At 50.4% G+C, this 17,592-nt stretch overlaps 1 protein-coding gene across 5 annotated transcripts in view; it reads right to left on the reverse strand.

The window, feature by feature from the left end:
- Nucleotides 1-17,592, reverse strand: part of HSPA12A (heat shock protein family A (Hsp70) member 12A) — a 185,376-nt gene that overhangs the window by 66,936 nt on the left and 100,848 nt on the right. The gene's annotated exons all lie outside the window — the stretch shown is intronic.

The raw sequence follows: 17,592 nt of genomic DNA on the forward strand, positions 1-17,592 counted from the left end.
GTTAACAGGGGCTTCCTCTGGGTGTGGGTCCTGGCTGTTGCCTTCTCTCTTCCTCTGGATTATATTTTCCGTGATGAACATGCCATATCATTGTCATGAGAACCAAAGTTATCTTCATTTTTACCCAGGACTTGCCCAGGACATCATGCAGATGAGGAGAGGCTGGGCAGGGTGGGGTGAGCAGGGTGGGAGGCTGGCTCTCCCCAGCACCTCCTGCAGCCTCACCTGGTGCCCTGCTGCTCAGCCGCAGCCCTGGTCCTGCCTGCTCCTCTGTCTCCTCCTCCAGGACCCCCAGCTCCTGGGGATCGCCCGCCTCCCACCGACCGGGGGCTGACTCTCTGTCTAGCAAATCTCCCAGCAACCCCGTGGGGTAGGGGGTATGTCTCAGTTCCATCCTACAGGTGAGGAGACAGAAGTTCAGGAAGGTTCCCAGGCCCGCTAGAGGCTTCGCAAGGGTCAGCCACAGAGCTGAGACTCAAACCCAGAACTTGAGCTGGTCCCACAGCACTACACTGCCTCCCAGAGCTGGGAGCTCAGCCCAGGGACCTACCTGGAAGGAGGTCTCACACTTCTCGGCCTCTTTCAGACCCAGGAGGAGAACTATACTTAATGAGGTTGCTCTGGCTCTAATACTCAACCCCCTAAGTGTCCCTAAATGCCCCCTGCCTGAAGTGGGCCATCCTGGATGCTGAGACAGAAATCTTGCCTCTCTGCCCCAGGGGGAAAGGGGTGGGGGGCAGGGGAGGTGAGAGTTGGGGTGGGGGGGCAGGGGGTGCAATCTGCTTGGGTTCCAGGCCTCACCCTGGGCTCCCATGTCCTGGCTCCACCCCCAGGCTCCAACCTTCTCAACCAGCACTGCCCCCAGCTTTAATCAGCCGGATCCTGGTCAGAGTCCTGCTGTTCAGTTCCCAACTTTGGGAACAAGCCTGGAGGTGGCAGTGTGCCTGGGTCCCCCACATGGCCCCCAATGGGCTCTGGACCCTGAGGGTCCAGCTAGGGGTCGGCAGAGGCAGGAGAAATTCACCCACCTTGAGCTGTAGGCATATTCACAGACGGAAACCAATTTACAGATTCTCTCTGAGGGCAAAGGGCAGAACCAGTTGTAAGAAGCATGGGTGGGAGGAGCTTTGCTGGCAGAAGGGGGTGGGGGGACTGCTATCTTGGGACACGAAATCCCTGATGACTCTTTCATGAGTCACAGGATGAGAGGGGTCATCCCTCTGCCACAGTCATTGTATTTTTGGATTCTGTGTTTGTGTTTTGTAGCTTATGTCAACCTCAATGCTAATATTTCACTAGAAGGTGGCCCCACCCTCCCCAGCCCCTCACGCAGACAATGCTCTGCTTCCCAAGTCCTGTCCAGGTCCAAGCTGAGTGGTGCCACCCCAAAGTCCCTCTCCTTAGCCTCCCATCCCCAGGCTCCCAACCCCAGCAGAGTCTTCCACTGGCCTTGAGGTGGCTTGACCCTATTCCGCCACTGGGTCACTGTGTGCTCCTCAGGTGACTGCCACTTTCTAGGATTCTGTTTCTTTTTCAGGAAATTGAGGAGGTTGGTTCATAGACGCTGAAAGCCCCAATTATACCCTCCAGCTTTAACCATGTCTCACTCTGATCATCAAATCACACTAAGTGCTAATGGCTGATAAAGACCCAAATCTGCACAGCAGCTCCTCCCCCATGATTCCATGGTGCCTCAATTTGCCAAGCAATGAAATCCACCCCCCCACCCTTGTGGGCCTAATAAAGTATGGTCAAGTTTTTATTTTGTCAAGGACAGACACTAAAACTTTTTTATTAAACCCATTGTCTGCTCTTATATTTAATTCATAAAAGAAAGGAAAATAGGATTGCATTTGTTATCTATGGCTATTAAGAAAAAAATTTTTTTCAACTCCAAAATTTAGTGGCTTAAAATGACAACCACTTGTTAGCAAAGAACTCTGTAATTTGGGTTTTTCTCATCTGGGGTCAACCCATGCAGTGAAAGTCATCTGAAGGCTCGATTGGGGCTAAATGATCCAGGACAAGCCCACTCACTGTGTCTGATGCTCTCCTGGGCTGTCGGATGGGGAGCCTCAGTTCCCTTCTGTGTGGCTTCTCCAGCAGGAGAGCCAGGAAGTCCCACACAGCAGTGTAACAGGTGGGTGAGTCCCAATGCACAGGCACTCTGCTGGCTTCCGGTGAGCTGAAATCCTATCGGCCACATGCCTAAGCCCCCAGTCGAGATGGGAGGAGACCACACAAGGTGTGGATATCTGGAGACATTTAATGTAACCATCTACCACAAGGGCATAATATCAGAAATTCTCCCTTTTTTGTGTGTGGAATAGATTTAGCTTCATAAAAACCTACTACCCAATCATCTGGGTAAATTCCACACAGACCCATTAGGCTTTCATTCATCAGAGCCATTTCCAGTCCCAAAGCTGGCATTTGGAAAATGCAGCCTTTATCAATTTTCACTTTCTTTCCAGCTAGCTGGAGGTGGCCTCAAGAATACTTCTAGGAGTTCCCTTGTGGCCCAGTGGGTTAAGGACCTGGCACTGTCACTGCTGCAACTTGGGTCACCGCTGTGGTGCAGGTCTGATTCCTGGCCAGGAAACTTGTGCCTGCCTCGGGCATGGCCAGAAAGGGGAAAGAAAGAATACTTCTCAATAGAGCAGTCCAAATTCTTCCCGATGGGTCAGAGAGGGCACTCAAACTTCAAGTCTACTCTCCATCACCTACCTAAGGGCTTTATCTCAGAGAAGGAGTTGGCCTTTGAAAGAGGACACTGGAGAAGAAAAGCTTAACCCAAAGGAAGATAGCAGCAATTCCAGGCACTGCGATCAGTGGAGGATGTGGGGAGACGTCCCCCATCATCAAACCATAACTGGTAGGTCCCACCTTAATACGCTCACGTGCCAGTGAGGGAGCCTCCCGGACCAAAGGACCACATATCTCTGCACAGGTGACCACTGACAAGCATGACAATGGGACCCTCACTTTGGGCCACGCCTCACCAGCCCTGGCTCTCTGGGCAATTCACAAAAAGCGGGCTTCATCTCAGTTCGAGTGGGCACCGGCCAGCCCAAGGCCTGACCTCTGCACCCTGCAGCCTCTCCCTCCCCCTTCTTAGAGCCAGTGAGGAACCAGCAGGGCAGGGCTGCTGAAGCTCCACTCCAGCCTCTGGGAAGTAAGATCCCCAAGATGCAGGCGTAGCTCCTATCAGTGAGAAGACCTGGGGGTCCCTTCCCTAACTGGCAAGGTCTGGGCCTCGAGGTCCTCACCAGCCAAGGCGGACCCCGCCCCAAACCAGAAGGATCCTGTATCAAGATTTCTGGATGACAAAATCCCCCCATTGAAAATATTCTGTATGTTGATGTGGTTGTGATTAGATGACTATACACATTTGTCAAAACTCATCACACTTATACCTAAAAAGTGTGAGTTTTACCTTTTGTAAATTACACCTCAGTAAGTGTGACTTTAAAAAATAAAATAAAATCTTCCCAGGCGTTCCCACTGTGGTGCAGCAGAAACATATCCAACTAGTATCCATGGGGATGTGGGTTCGATCCCTGGCCTTGCTCAGTGGGTTAAGGATCCGGCGTTGCTGTGAGCTGTGGTATAGGTCGCAGACATGGCTTGGATCCTACATTGCTGCGGCCGTGGTGTAGGCGGCAGCTGCAGCTCTAATTTGAGCCCTAGCCTGGGAACTTCCATGTGTCGTGGGTGTGGCCCTAAAAAAGAAAAAAATTTAAAAACTTAAAAAGTAAAAATAAATTTAAAAATCTCCCCAGTACGGAACACGCCACACCTGGTTAGTCAATCCTACCTTCTGAAAAGGCCTTTGTGAGCACCTACTATGCACGTTCCAGGTGGGTGCTTTAAAGAGCAGAGGTGCCAAACATTGTGCACATTTTGTGTGCATGGAAAACCCTTCATGTACTTGACTTTAATGTGTTAGACCATCCTATATAAGGTATTAGTTCCCACACTTTACAGAAAGGATCACAGGAGCTCAGAGAGGCTGAGTAACCTGATCAGGTAAAGGTCACACGACGGGCAAGTGTGGGACCAGGACTCAGATCAGGATTCAGCTAAGCCTGTTTCACGCCACCAAATTCCCATCCCTCTCCAGCTCCAGGCAGGGAGTGTTGGATGGATGTTTTAATGCTCATTCAGGCTAAGTGACGCACCTGAGATCCCAAAGCTAGCAGGCTTTGAACCCAGCCGTCTGATTCCAAAGCCCCCTCTACCTTACTGCCCACAGAGGAGGCTGAGGTCCCTCACACCCCATTCCACCTGCTCGGCCTTCCCCTTGGAGACCGCCTGGCCCTATGGGGCTCCCCTCGCCTCCCCATCCTCCCACCACCTGTCCTAACAGGTGTCCTGGCCAAGACTATCAGAGGTCCACCCCAAGGGATGGACTATTGCATATACCTTCAGACAGCTCACCAAGGCTGGTCTGAAACCAGGAGACCCAGGCTGGGGAGTAAGGGCCCTTCAAGGACACCTGTGTAGCCCCAAACATCTGGCTATGAAGGGGCTGGGCCCAGCCGGCTTCCTCAGGCTGGGACAAACACCACTCCCATCCCCCCAGCGCCCCAGTATGTCCTGCAGGGAGGAAAGGGAACGCCCAGGCCTCTTTCAGTGGTCTGCTCCAGTTTCCCCCAGGTGGGCCTTTGTGGGCTCAGCCAGGGTTACATCCCCAACAGGACCCCACAGCCGACTCCTGGGCCTCCCTGGAGGGTCCTCACATCAGTTCTGTACTTAAGACAGAGCAGGTGCTGAATAAATGCACCAGACAATGGACTTGACATCATCGGACAAAGGATGTGTCCCTTCTGCTGTCTTCTAAGCGCTGGCCCAGGGAAATCCCAGCTTAACCCGATGCCCATGAGCCCTTCAAATGGGGCCGGCTGGCCAGGGCCATGGGGTCTGACCACGGCCCAGCATGCACCAGGACAGGACCCCATGGGGCTGTTCTTTATTCTCATGGGAGGGACCTGCTTGTCAGTTACTCCACACGATATGAAACACTTACATGGAAGCAAGTCCTTTTCTCCAAGAAGGAGCGAAAGAGTAAAATTTCCAACAGGTGTATGACCATCAGCATGCACGGCCCTCACACAGGAACCATCTCCTGCAAATGACTTGCTCAGTTCCTAGCACCATAACTGCGGGTAGGAGACATGCCCTCTCTGACCACTGGACAACACTCCTCCAGCTCCCCCTCCAGGTCAGGTGACCCTGTGCCCTGGACCTAGGAGCCTTCTCTGGGACCCTGATTTAGGAGAGAAAGACAGACTGGGGAGTGAATAAAGTGGGCCCGCAGGGAGGGAAGGATGGGTGACAAGCAGGGCAGAGCAAGAGTAGGAGATGGTGGGGTGGAGGGTGGGACAACTCCAGGCTCCTAGTCCTTTCCCTCCGAGACCCAGCCAGCCCTCCTAGCATCCTCTATAAAATCTTCTTTCCGGCTTCCTCTAGCTAGAAATGGTTTGGTTACCTGCGACCTAAAGCCCTACTTAAGACTCCTTTAAGACAAATCTTAGAGTTCCCGTTGTGGCTCAGCAATTAACGAACCTGACTAGCATCCATGAGGAGGCAGGTGGGATCCCTGGCCTCGCTCAGTGGGTTAAGGATTCAGTGTTGCCGTGAGCTGTGGCTGTAGGTTGCAGAGGTGGCTCAGATACAGTGTTGCTGCGGCTGTGGTGTAGGCCAGCAGCTACAGCTCTGATTGGACCCCTAGCCTGGGAACCTCCATGTGCCGCAGTGCGGCCCTAAAAAGACAAAAGACAAAAAACAAACAAAAAAAAAAGACAAAAGACAAAAATTAAATTAATGAAAGAACAGACACTTTCTTTAAAAAAAAAAAAAGACAAATCTTCTTCCAAGGCCCAGGTCACAAAAGATGGGCAACTATCAATGTCAACCAAGAAAATCAATGCCAAGCAAGACAGTGGGAGAGAAAAGGCTGGGTCCTACCGTTAAGGCCTCTTTTATTCACAGCAATTTGATTTGGCACCTCATTCCTTCTGAGTTAAGCATTACTTCTTCAAACAGTCTTAAAATATAACTCCTGCAGGGAGGGACAAGCCAGTAATTTATTAACTGCCAAGAGGTTTAGATCCATGTGCCATCTCGGACTGACTGGGAGCGGCTGGCTAGACTATTGAGTTGAGGAGGATTCTGAGGCCACCTCTGGGTTCCATTGGGAAGTATGTAGAGGGAGCCAGTGACCTGGATTTTTTTTTTTTTTTTTTTTTTTTTAGGTCTTTTTGCCATTTCTTGGCCTGCTCCCACGGCATGTAGAGGTTTCCAAGCTAGGGGTCAAATCGGAGCTGTAGCTGCCAGCCTACGCCAGAGCCACAGCAACGCAGGATCCAAGCCGTGTCTGCAAACTACACCACAGCTCATGGCCACGCTGGATCCTTAACCCACTGAGCAAGGCCAGGGATCGAACCCGCAACCTTATGGTTCCTAGTCGGATTCGTTAACCACTGCGCCACGACGGGAACTCCTGGATTCTTAACCTGGCTTTGCCAAGGGTTTGGGGGGCCGTCTCTTTAGCCCTCCCTGACCTCCGTTTGCCCATCTGTAAAGTAAGAGGGTAGGCCGAGCCCAGGCAGTTGACAACCCAGGTCTCACTTGGCTGTGGATGTCACCTAGGATTTCTCAACAACTTTCTTCGCTGCTTTGGGAACAAGACTCCTGGCATTTGTGCTGGAAACAGTTTCCTATCCCTGAGCTTTAGCAGGCTCAGGGCCCTCCCCCACATCTTCTGCGTCCCAAAAGGGAGCCAGGAACCTGGGTGCAGAAGCCCCTGTCCACAGTCACCGAGAAGCCAACAAGACCACAGGGTTTGATTTATAAAAAACAGAAGGCCCCAAAGGAGATCACCTTATTCCCAGTTTATGGGACTCAGAGAACCCTGGCAAAACCCACTGCCCTCTGAGGTCTTGGGCTGGTAATTGGGCCGGTGGAGCAAGAGCTCCATCCTACAGAACTTATTACCATCCCGGAGCTTTGGTTTTTCTGACCGTCAAACTGGAACATAGTAAACAAAACTATCCCCAAAGTATGCAAAACATCCAGGAAGTAAAATGGTCTCCAAGGTGCAATGAATATACTCAGAAACGAAGTGAAAATGAAAGCAGTTGAGCGATGAGAGGCTCTTCCTGTTGGCCAACTCATTTGAGCCGTTCTTCATCTCATCATTTTTAAATGGACATGCATCCCACAGCCAAAATGAACAGATACTGCTGCTGCTACACTGCAGTGTATTTGTTACAACATCTTCACAGTTGGTAAAATCCCCCACTAAAAATAACAAGATTCATGGGGAGAACACAGTCGGTCCCGTCAGACCGACAGAACCTTGAACCCAAGCCTTTCCAAAACCAGTCATGCTCGAGTGATAGCCTGGCTCAGCAGCCACCTGGCTCTGGACCCGAGGCCACACACAAATAAGTTGCTGGCGTTTATTCCCTCTTTGAGATGAAGGACCTCGGGGCACTTCTGACACAGACCAAACTCATCAAAATGCAAAGCCGCATCCAGGGTGTCACCTGCACCACTGCTCGCCTGCAGGGGCAACACCTTTCAGCTCCTTTATCTGCCCGCTGAGCTTCTCCCTAGAGCTTAAGGCGACGGGAAGGTACCGAACAGCCACAACCTGCACCAAAGGGAAGTGCCTTTATATACGGTTGGCTTTGTTCTTAATTCTCATTGATCTTTAATCATGAGAAAGCACATCCCAACCTACCAAAAACATAAACACACTGGGGAAAACTGGCAACGAGCCAACACATCATTCCCCACGTATCCATCATAGAAATGCAGGTTGCAACAAATAATTTCTGGGGAGGACAACTGCAAGTGTGTTTTAAGATCATTTGACTGCAACATCGGATTTACAAAGGGCCGATTTCTGGACAATTGGTCTGTACGCACAGAATACCTTAAAAAGTAAGAAAAGCCAACCTACGAGTTGTTTGAAACTACACTACAAGTTTCTAAGGTTTAAATGTTCTGCTTTAACATTTGCATCAAGCTGACTCTGTCAGATTAAAAATAGCCACAAATTGTTTGCGGCACCTCCCATTAACAGGTGGAGTCTGTTTCTCCATCCTGTGTATTGGGGCTGGCCTGGTGACTTTCTTGGAGCACTAGAATGCAGCAGGAGTCATTTTATACGACTTCTGAGGAAGGTCTCAAGGCCTGGCAGCCTCCTTCTCCTCCTCTTGCCTCCATGAGGCCACCAGGTACAGAAGTCTCCTGGAGGATAAAGGACCACATGGAGGAAGAACCCAGCCACCAGCCACCATCAACCCCTAGGCCCATGAGTGAGACTCTCCAGCCCAGCTGAGTCATCAGATAGCTGCAGTCACATTAGTGACCCCAGGCAAAGCCAGCAAAAGACCTACCCAGCAGAGACCTGCCCACAGAATCAGGAGCAAATACAATGGCTATTGTTTTAAGCCATGAAATCCTAGGATAGCTTGTTCCATAGCACAAGCAGATATACGGCAATATTTTGTAGATGTTTTGCTAATTCTTGAATAAGTTAATAGTTTTCTCTACTTGGGAGCCAATAAACCTTTGATTCAGGTCTCAATGATTCCCTAGGCCCCAGAGAAGGGGCTCTCCAGCCCTGAAGGTGGCAATGTCTCCAAGGACCCTACCAGGATTGAGTAAAAGCCAAGGACTGACCAATACCCCAACTCCAGGAAAGCATCATGCAGCAGGTTCAAGAGGAACCCAACACATGTAAAACACAGAGGAGGAACAGTCCCCAACATTCAGTCTGCTTCTGGGGAAGACTGAAGCCTCTCTAACAACCTAAATCTTTCTGGCTATGCTAAACTGAATAATGGCCTCCCCAGTATGCCTGTGTTCTAAGCCCTGGAACCCATGAACATGTGACAAAGAGATCTTGTTTTTATTTTTATTTATTTAACTTATTTTTTATTTTTATAGGCCCACACCCAGTGCATATGGAAATTCCCAGGCTAGGGGTCAAATCAGAGCTACAGCTGCTGGCCTACACCACAGCCACAGCAATGAGGGATCCAAGCCATCTGCAACCTACACCACAGCTCACAGCAATACTGGATCCCTGACCCATTGAGCGATGCCAGGGATTGAACCCACATTCTCGTGGATACTAGTCGGATTCGTTTTCGCTGCACCACAACGGGGACTCCAGGATTTTGTAGATGTGATTAGATTAAGGATCTTGAGATGGGGAGATGATCCTGGATTTCGAGGCGGACCTAATAAAAGGTCCTTCTGCAAGGAACCTTATAAGAGGGAGGTAGGATGGCCAGAGCCAAGGAGGAGATGTGACAATGGAAGCAGAGACTGGAGCCATGGAGTTGGACAATGGAAGAAGAGGCCACAAGCCAAGGAATGCAGGTGACTCTAGAGCTGGAAAATGCAAGGAAGCTGGTTCTCCCCTAAAGCCTCCAGACAGCTATGCCAACACCTTGATTCTAGACCAGTAAGACCCATTTCGGAATTACTTCCAACCTCCAGACTCTAAGGTAATACACTTATGTTGTTTTATACCACTGAGTTTGTGATCATTTTCATGGTGCCCATAGGAAACTAATACACTGGATAATTCCTCCTGCCTCTAAGAATTTAACATGGGAACTATTATTCACAATAACAATAACAGCTAATAATAACAGCTAACATTAATGCAATATCTACTTTGTGGGCAGCTCTGTTCTAAGTGCTTTTCTTGTATAAACTCATTTAATCCTCACAAAAACCGTATGAGGAAGAGTATTATCATCTGTATGTTACAGATGAGAAAACTGAGGCTTTGAGAGGTTAAGTAACCTGCCAGGACCACAGAACAGGTAAATGACACAGTCTAGACCTGAACCCAGGCAGTCTAGCTCCAGATCACACATTTCACCAGTACATCTCCTGAATCAAACCAACAGTGACAATAATCAATTATAGCTATTTAATGAGCCCACTCTAGGTACCAGGCTCATGCTTAGCCCCAGGCATATTTTCTCTCACTTAATTGCCACAGCACTTTAATGCATCAGGATTATTAATCATCTCTGTTTACAGCCAAAGGAACTGAGTCACAGCAATGTTACACTCAGATGTTAAACACATCTGAAATCAGAAGCATCAGAGCCCAAAACTCGGGTTTAACCACGTACCCTCCTGCCTCCCTCGTCCCTCTTGAGGCCCAGATGGCTGAGAAGAGGCCAGAGATAAGTAGCGCAATCACATAATTTATCTTCCAAACTGAGATACTCGGAAAATAAACAGAGTCGCCATTCATATTTTCACTGGGACAAACGGCAGAGACTAGACCTGTCCCCATGAATTCAGACACATGCGCAGCCTAAAAATAAAGGGACTAAAACTGAGGCGCATACGCTGCAGTTCACAGTTCCCCAGAAGGGGTGCTGTGGAGCAGCCATTGTCCCCACCCACATGACATCCACAGCTGCCAGGTCATGGTCAAGGCTGGAAGAGGAGGGTGGTCCTGGCAGAGCTCAGAGCAGAATCTGCAAAGCTCCAGATCTGAGGCGTCAGTACAGCAGGCTGAGCCTGTCCGACGGCGATGGGCTGAGAGTCCATCTGAGGGCAGAGGTCTGGCAGCTCTGGATAGAGTCCAGGGATACAAAGAGACCTTGAACCCCGCTGGTGCTCCAGTCAGTAAACCCACCCTGGAGCTCAGAGCCCTGGCAAAGGGCCAAGTGGAAGCCAAACGGGGCCAGCATCCTGAGACACCAGCTCTCCTCCAAAGTCCTGGGCCTGCTGGACAAGAAGCCGCAAGGCCTGAGGCTCAGGCTGGGTCTGCCACTTTCTAGCAGGGTTTCTTCCAGCCCTTCTCTCTTCTGAGCCTCCTGGATGAAATGCAGCCTCTGGTAACTGCCTTAGCTGCATCCATGGTATTCGTAGCAGTAAACGGGAATAGCAGAAATTCACCATGATCAGCACTAACCAGGGGTTATAGGAGTAAATAAAATCCATAAATCCCACTGGAATGTCTCTTTTCCCCAACTGGCCAACCCAGGGCAACACAGTCTAGTGCAGGGTCCCGTGGAAGGAAAGTCCCATTTTCCTGGTGGGCCAGGAGCCAGGCAGTCACATTTCACACTAGTTCTCGCCTACTTATAAGACATATGGATGAGCTCTGCAAATATATCCCCAGGCCCCATTTCCCTGGTGGGTCTAATTCTAGAAAGTCTGGGAATAAGAATTATAATGACCTCCCCCAGGTGATTCCTAACAACTTTCCCTTCCTGTTCAAGCCCCTCTTGAGTCTGATTCTATGAAAGAGTCTGGTGCTCCTATGTCCTTGACCTCTTCTCAAACTCTCTAGCCTCCCTCTGTACCCAGAACATAGCCTCGCCACAAAGGCTTCTGCAGGCAGCAGCATCTGCCTAACGTGGACTAGCTTTGTTTGGGTTTCCAAGCATTTGGGCTGTGGTTACCTTCTGTTTATGACAAATGGCACAGGTTTTCTATTTATGGAATTGATATAAATAAGACTTAAATTTGAAAAAAAAACAATAGGTCAATTTTTAAAATAATCAATACATCACGATTTGGGTGGTTGGTACATAGAGTGGAAGCAGGAAGCAGAACCTTCAAGTGGCTGAAGACTGAGAATCAATTCCCTGAGGATAAGATGTGCCTGAGGAGGCTTCCCTGGCTGCCCTGAGCCCTGTCATAACATCATCCCCAAGAGCAAGGTCACCCTGGGGGATGCACTTAATTCTGTCCGGCCTCATGTGTACGATCACCCACTTCATGGAGTGTTTATGAAGATTAAAGGAGACGATACCAGCGAAGCATTTAACACAAAGCTGGTGCTAAAATTCTGCTGACTCAGAGAGTCCAGAATCAGGGAGTGAACCATGTCCGCTGCTCCCTGCCTTCCACCCACCACGTGCTGAGGTCCCAAGTCTGAAATGCAGACACGTGGAAACCCAATGATTCTCAGACTTCACCCAGAAGGTCCCGGTGCAGTCATTCCGAGATGAGGCCTGGGCATCAGGAATATTAAACAGTCTCCAGGTGTTTCTAACAGGCACCAGGATTGAGAACCACTATGGGAACTAACCCCAGGGGATGCCCAGAGACCAAAAAAGTATGGCTCCTGACACCAGGTGCTTCGGGACCAGCCCTGGAGGACAGCTGCTCTCATTCTTACTTCCCACCAGTAGAATCTGCAGAGATGGGGAAAGGTGTTCAAAGAGGGCTGACTTTGGAGTTCCCGTCATGGCTCTGTGGTAACAAACCCAACTAGTATCCATGAGGATGCGGGTTCGAACCCTGGCCTGGCTCAGTGGGTTAAGGATCAGGGGTTGCCATGAGCTGTGGTGTAGGTCGCAGATGTGACTCAGATCCCATGTTGCTGTGGCTGTGGCCGGCAGCTGCTCCAGACCCCTAGCCTGGGAACTTCCATATGCTTCAGGAGCAACCCTCTGCCAAAAAAAAAAAAAAAAAAAAAAAAACAAAGAGGGCAGACTTCGTTTTTGCCAGGAAAGAAGAGTCCAACCCCTCCCAGGATCTGGCTTCAGAGTAGAGCCTGAGTTTCTAAAGGTATCAGGATCTGAACATACTTCTCAGGTAGCCCCATGCCAGAAAAATCAGAGTAGCATCTGCCCTTCTTGTGAAGCCTCCAAAGAAAGCTGGACTCGCCACCATGTCACACAAGGCAACAGCAATCCCAGCGGGCATCTGGGAGGTAGAGGCAGGAAGGCCGGCTCTCCCTTTCTCCTATGGGGAAAGAACTCAATATATTAAAAAAAAAAAAAAAAAGTTTCCTGCCCATCTGTTATCTCCACTGATCCCACAGCAGACTGAGCACGCATCACGTACCCCTTTCACAGACCAGGCAAGGAAAGTTTAAGTGGAGCTGGCCCACAATCTTTGGGCTCCAAAGCCACTTTGCTCCTCCAGCCCGCCACACCTCCAATGCACATCTCATCTCGACCAAGAGCAGGCCTGAGAGTTACATGCAATAAAACCAAGGCAGCAAGGAATTGCAGAGCCCACTGCCATGGGGCCAGTGTCATTTCTGAGCAGAGCCTGCTCTTCTTGGTTGTCTCCTTGGCTCACCCCACTCTCCTGGCGATGCCCAGACCCGGGTGGGAGGCGACCGCTCCCTGCCACATGCTGCTCATTCATTAAAGGCCCTGGTTCCTCCCTGCCATTCTAATTATGCGCAGCGATAATAAAGAAGCTTTCTCCCTCACCAAAGAGGCCTATTTATGCGACAAGAGAGCATGTCGCCCCCTCAAGATTGAGTCGTCACTCAAAGCCTTGTTGGAATCAAAGTCACATCTCTTCGAGGACTGATGGAGCCCCACCCGCCTCCCCCTTCAGCTTCCACCCACTCCTGAACATCCGCGTTTCTAGAAGCGCCACCTCCCTGCGGAGTGGGCTGGATGTGGATGCCGTTCCCCACGGCTGTGCTCCCTCCCAGCTTGCTGAGTCGCTCAACGCAGTTGGACATTTACTGAGCACCAGGGAGCAGAGCAGGGAAATGAAAGACACAGTCCCTGACCTTGTTGGGAGAAAAGGCATCGAGAGAAAGAGCACAAGCTTTTAGGCTTGTACCCCAACTCCAGTATTGGCTGGGTGAATAGATTCATCAGTGGAGCAACATTACCAAATTTCTCGAAGGTCTCAACTGCCTCATCAACAAAATGGGTGTAAATAACACCAACTTCATAGGGTTGTCAAGGGAGTCAATGGAATAGTCACATATAAAATTGAGATGAACACTAGTTGGGATTACCCATGGTTAGTACCAAAGGCTTTGGGACCACACAGGCAGGATCTCATCCAGATGGAGGGTCCGGGAAGGCTTCCTAAGAAGTGATACCGGAACTGAGTTTTGAAGGATGAAGAGGAGTTTGCTAGAGAAAGTGAGGATGTTCCAGACAAAGGGAACTGCAGGAGGGCCAAAGATGAAAGGGCTCTGGGAAGTGCAAGACATAGGGTGGGAAACATGCATGGGGGTGGGGGGAGGTGTCTAGGGACCACAGCGACAGGGAACACCGCTGCAGAGGCAGCTGTGGACGTGGAAGTGGATCCCGTGGCCACAGCCGGAACTGGTGATTCCCAGAGCATCACTTGGGCTGTTTCTTGGCGTCTTGGGAAGCCACAACCAGCACGTTTCCACATCCCTCTTTAGTTTGGTGGCCATAGGGAAGTGGGGCAGCCCCACTCGTATCAGCTCTATTAGTCCCGTATCCTTTATTCAGACACCAGCACAATTCCCTGAGGGCCCAGCGAGTGCTGGGAGAGGCTGTACAGCTGGGCCACCTCCTAACCCTCTCTCAGCCCACTTGCAGCTATACAACACCGGCCTCGCCTCTTTCTTCTCCGTAATGACGCCCTCCTAGAGTCATTCATCCAACAACAGATGTGATCAGAGCAAATGAGGTAATTCAATATTCTCACATTTCCGTAGAAACAAAGTCCTCAATAAACATCACGATTTAAAATGGTTTGTGGGAATTCCCGTTGTGGCGCAGTGGCTTAAGAACCCGATGTAGTGTCCACAAGGATGCAGGTTCGATCCCTGGCCTCACTCTGTGGGTTAAGAATCTGGTGTTGCTGTGAGCTGTGGTGTAGGTCTCAGAGTGGCTGAGATCCTGCGTTGCTGTGGCTGTGGTGTAGACCAGTGGCTGTAGCTCCAGTTCATCCCCAGCCCAGGAACTGCCATGTGCCACAGGTGCAGCTATAAAAAGTAAAAAATAAATAAAATTTTTAAAAGGTAAAATGTTTGGCATTCCAGTCATGGCTCAGCGGCTAACAAACCAACTAGTATCCATGAGGACGTGGGTTTGATCCCTGGTCTCGCTCAGTGGGTTAAGGATGTGGCATAAAGGTTGATTTAGCTGTGGTACAGGTTGCAGATGCAGCTCGGATCTGGTGTTGCTGTGGCTTAGGCTGGTGGCTACATCTCCAATTCGACTCCTAGCCTGGGAACCTCCATATGCCGCAGGTGTGGCCCTAAGAGACCAAAAAAAAAAAAAAAAAAAAAAAAAGTAAAATAGCTTTTGGAGTTCCTTTGTGGCACAGCCAGTAAAGGATCCTGCGTTGTCAGTGCAGTGGCTTGGGTTGCTGCTGTGATTCGGGTTCAGTCCCTAGCCCGGGAAATTTCCACATGCCATGGATGCAGCCCAAAAAAAAGAATTTTTTTAAAATTATGATTATCTGCCAAGATAGCAAGACTCTCAGCTCCAAGGTCCAAAGCACCACCTCCAGAAATACCTCCAACCCAGGCAAAGCCCCTGCCTGCTGTGCCTACCTCAGCCCTGGAGCAAATGACTAGGTTTCTACTGCCCACACTTAGCCCTGACTCAGTCACAGGAGGAGCTAGTCCAGCCTGAACCACCCTAGGGTCCCTCACCCACTTCATCTCATCCTTCTAGGGTTCCAAGTGTCAACCAGCTCCATCTTGCTGGGGCGGGATTAAAGGTCATTCAGCCTTTTCGGGTCTCAAGCTCCAGGGTTAAAAGGGAAGCCCTTCTGATTTTGTAAATTAACTAATATAAATGTCCTATTAAGAAAATTTGCAAACACATACAAAGCAAATGGAACAGCAAGGAATGGTCAGGCGAGTTCCCACTGTGGCACAACAGGATCAGCGGAGTCTTGGGAGAGCTGGGACACAGGTTCCATCTCCAGTGTGGGTTAAGGATCTGGTGTTGCTGCAGCTGCGGCTTAGGTCGCAACGGCAGCTTGGAGCTGATCCCTGGCCCAGGAACCCCATAGGCCGAGGGGTGGCCAAAAAAGGGGAAAAAAAAAGAAAAGAAAGAAAGAGTCATGAACCTACCACTACCCACTTTCAACAACTACCAACCTGCCATTTTTGTTTCACGGGCACCTCCCCCACTCCCCACCCCACCCTCACTTGATTTGTTGGGAAAAGTTTTATGGCCAGACTCTTTCTAGCACATCCCACCCTGGGGGCTCCCACTGCTCAGGAGTCCCAACACAATTTGATGCCTCTGGCACCAAGAGAATCCTTGAACTAATCCCCTGAAGAACAATCATTTTCAGTTCCTTAAAGGAATAGCAATCACTGGCCCACGTGGGTCATTACAGGATGGTGGTGAAGGGCTAAAGCCCTGGAATCAGATGGCCTGGGTCCAAATTAATACTTACTAGATGTGTGACCTTGGATAGGTTATTCAACCTATGTTGAGATTTCCTACCCAGGAAAAGGGCAGGGGCTGGTAACAGGTTTGTTTGAGGCTTTAAAAACCAAAATAAAGCCTGTTCATTGCCCAGCACAGAATATGCAATGAGGAAACCTTAGAAATAGATGTGTTAGGTGGTGGGTGAGCAGGCTCTGCTCCTATGAGGTACTATTAATATCCCTCATTTTATAGATGAAGGGATGGAGGCCAGAGAGAAGCAGTGAGCTGCCAAGGGACAGCCTGCTCTGTGTCCCAAGTCCATGTGCCTGGAATTGTCACAGCACACCTTGAACTACAGATCACTGGAAGTGAAAAAACACTCCAGAATAGACACAGGTGAACAGTGGCAGGTGGTCCAACACCCCCAGCACATCTCCCCATTCTGGATGGGGAGCTCTCTCAGCTTGAGGAGAGACAGCTACACTGTGTGTGTGTGTGTTTGTGTGTGTGTTCCCGTGTGCACGTGGAATTCCACTTTACCAAAGTGGAAATTGGGGGAGGGAGAAACTAGCGCACATCTCTGCTCACTCTTCTGATTTGACAAATCCTATGGCCAATCTTGCATCAGATACAGACACCCACTATTCTAGCATGAGAGGCAAGACACTGGTTCACTAACTTAAGCTTTAGCAATTCTTAGCAGTTCTGACATCCTCCCTATCATTCTAATTTTTTTTCCAATTTAAAGGAAACGGGGAAAAGATAAATCCATCCAATTGCTGAGTGATGTTCAGACAAAGACAGCCTCCAGCCCACTACCCTCGTTCACCAGCTGAGGAAGGGCAAGAAAGGGGGCAAATTCGGGATGCTGTGTGTGGGCACCGCCTGGGCTCTCCACGTCCCTCCCAGGAGTGAGCCTTGTCAGGATCTCCCCCTCCCCCCAGCACTCCCCCACCACTGCAGTGCTGTATAGCGAGGCACCTCCCAGATCCGCAGGAACAATGGGCCGGGGAGGGGGCAGGTGCGGCTCCGAGCGAAGTACAGGGCGGGGGACGTGGCCACCCGCAGCAAGATCGTGAGTACACTTGTGGTGGTTGTGATGCCACCTGACTCAGTTTCCCCAGCTCTGGTGGGGTCCCCCGCAGAGCCCAGCGCTCCTTTCCTGGATGAATTTCCCTTACGTCCTAGGCATTTTAATCTCACCCGTGCTAGGAAGCTTGCCTTGTCGCTCTGGAGGAAGCCGCCGGGCCACGCTCCGCTCCGGCAGCTGCTCCTGCCAAGGCTCTGCAGGTCAGGGACGCGCGGCGCCCTCTGTGCGCCCAACTTTCCCCACTTGGGACCCACAATCCTGGCCAGCCCGTCCCTTCGGCTGGCGAGGTCATGATTTATAGCCTTAGGCTCCAAGAGCTGCCTCCCCTCTTCCCCCACACCCCCAGGTCCTGTCTCGCTCCTCACTCACCCT

Source organism: Sus scrofa, chromosome 14, assembly GCF_000003025.6.
Source record: "Sus scrofa isolate TJ Tabasco breed Duroc chromosome 14, Sscrofa11.1, whole genome shotgun sequence".
NCBI lineage: Eukaryota > Metazoa > Chordata > Mammalia > Artiodactyla > Suidae > Sus > Sus scrofa.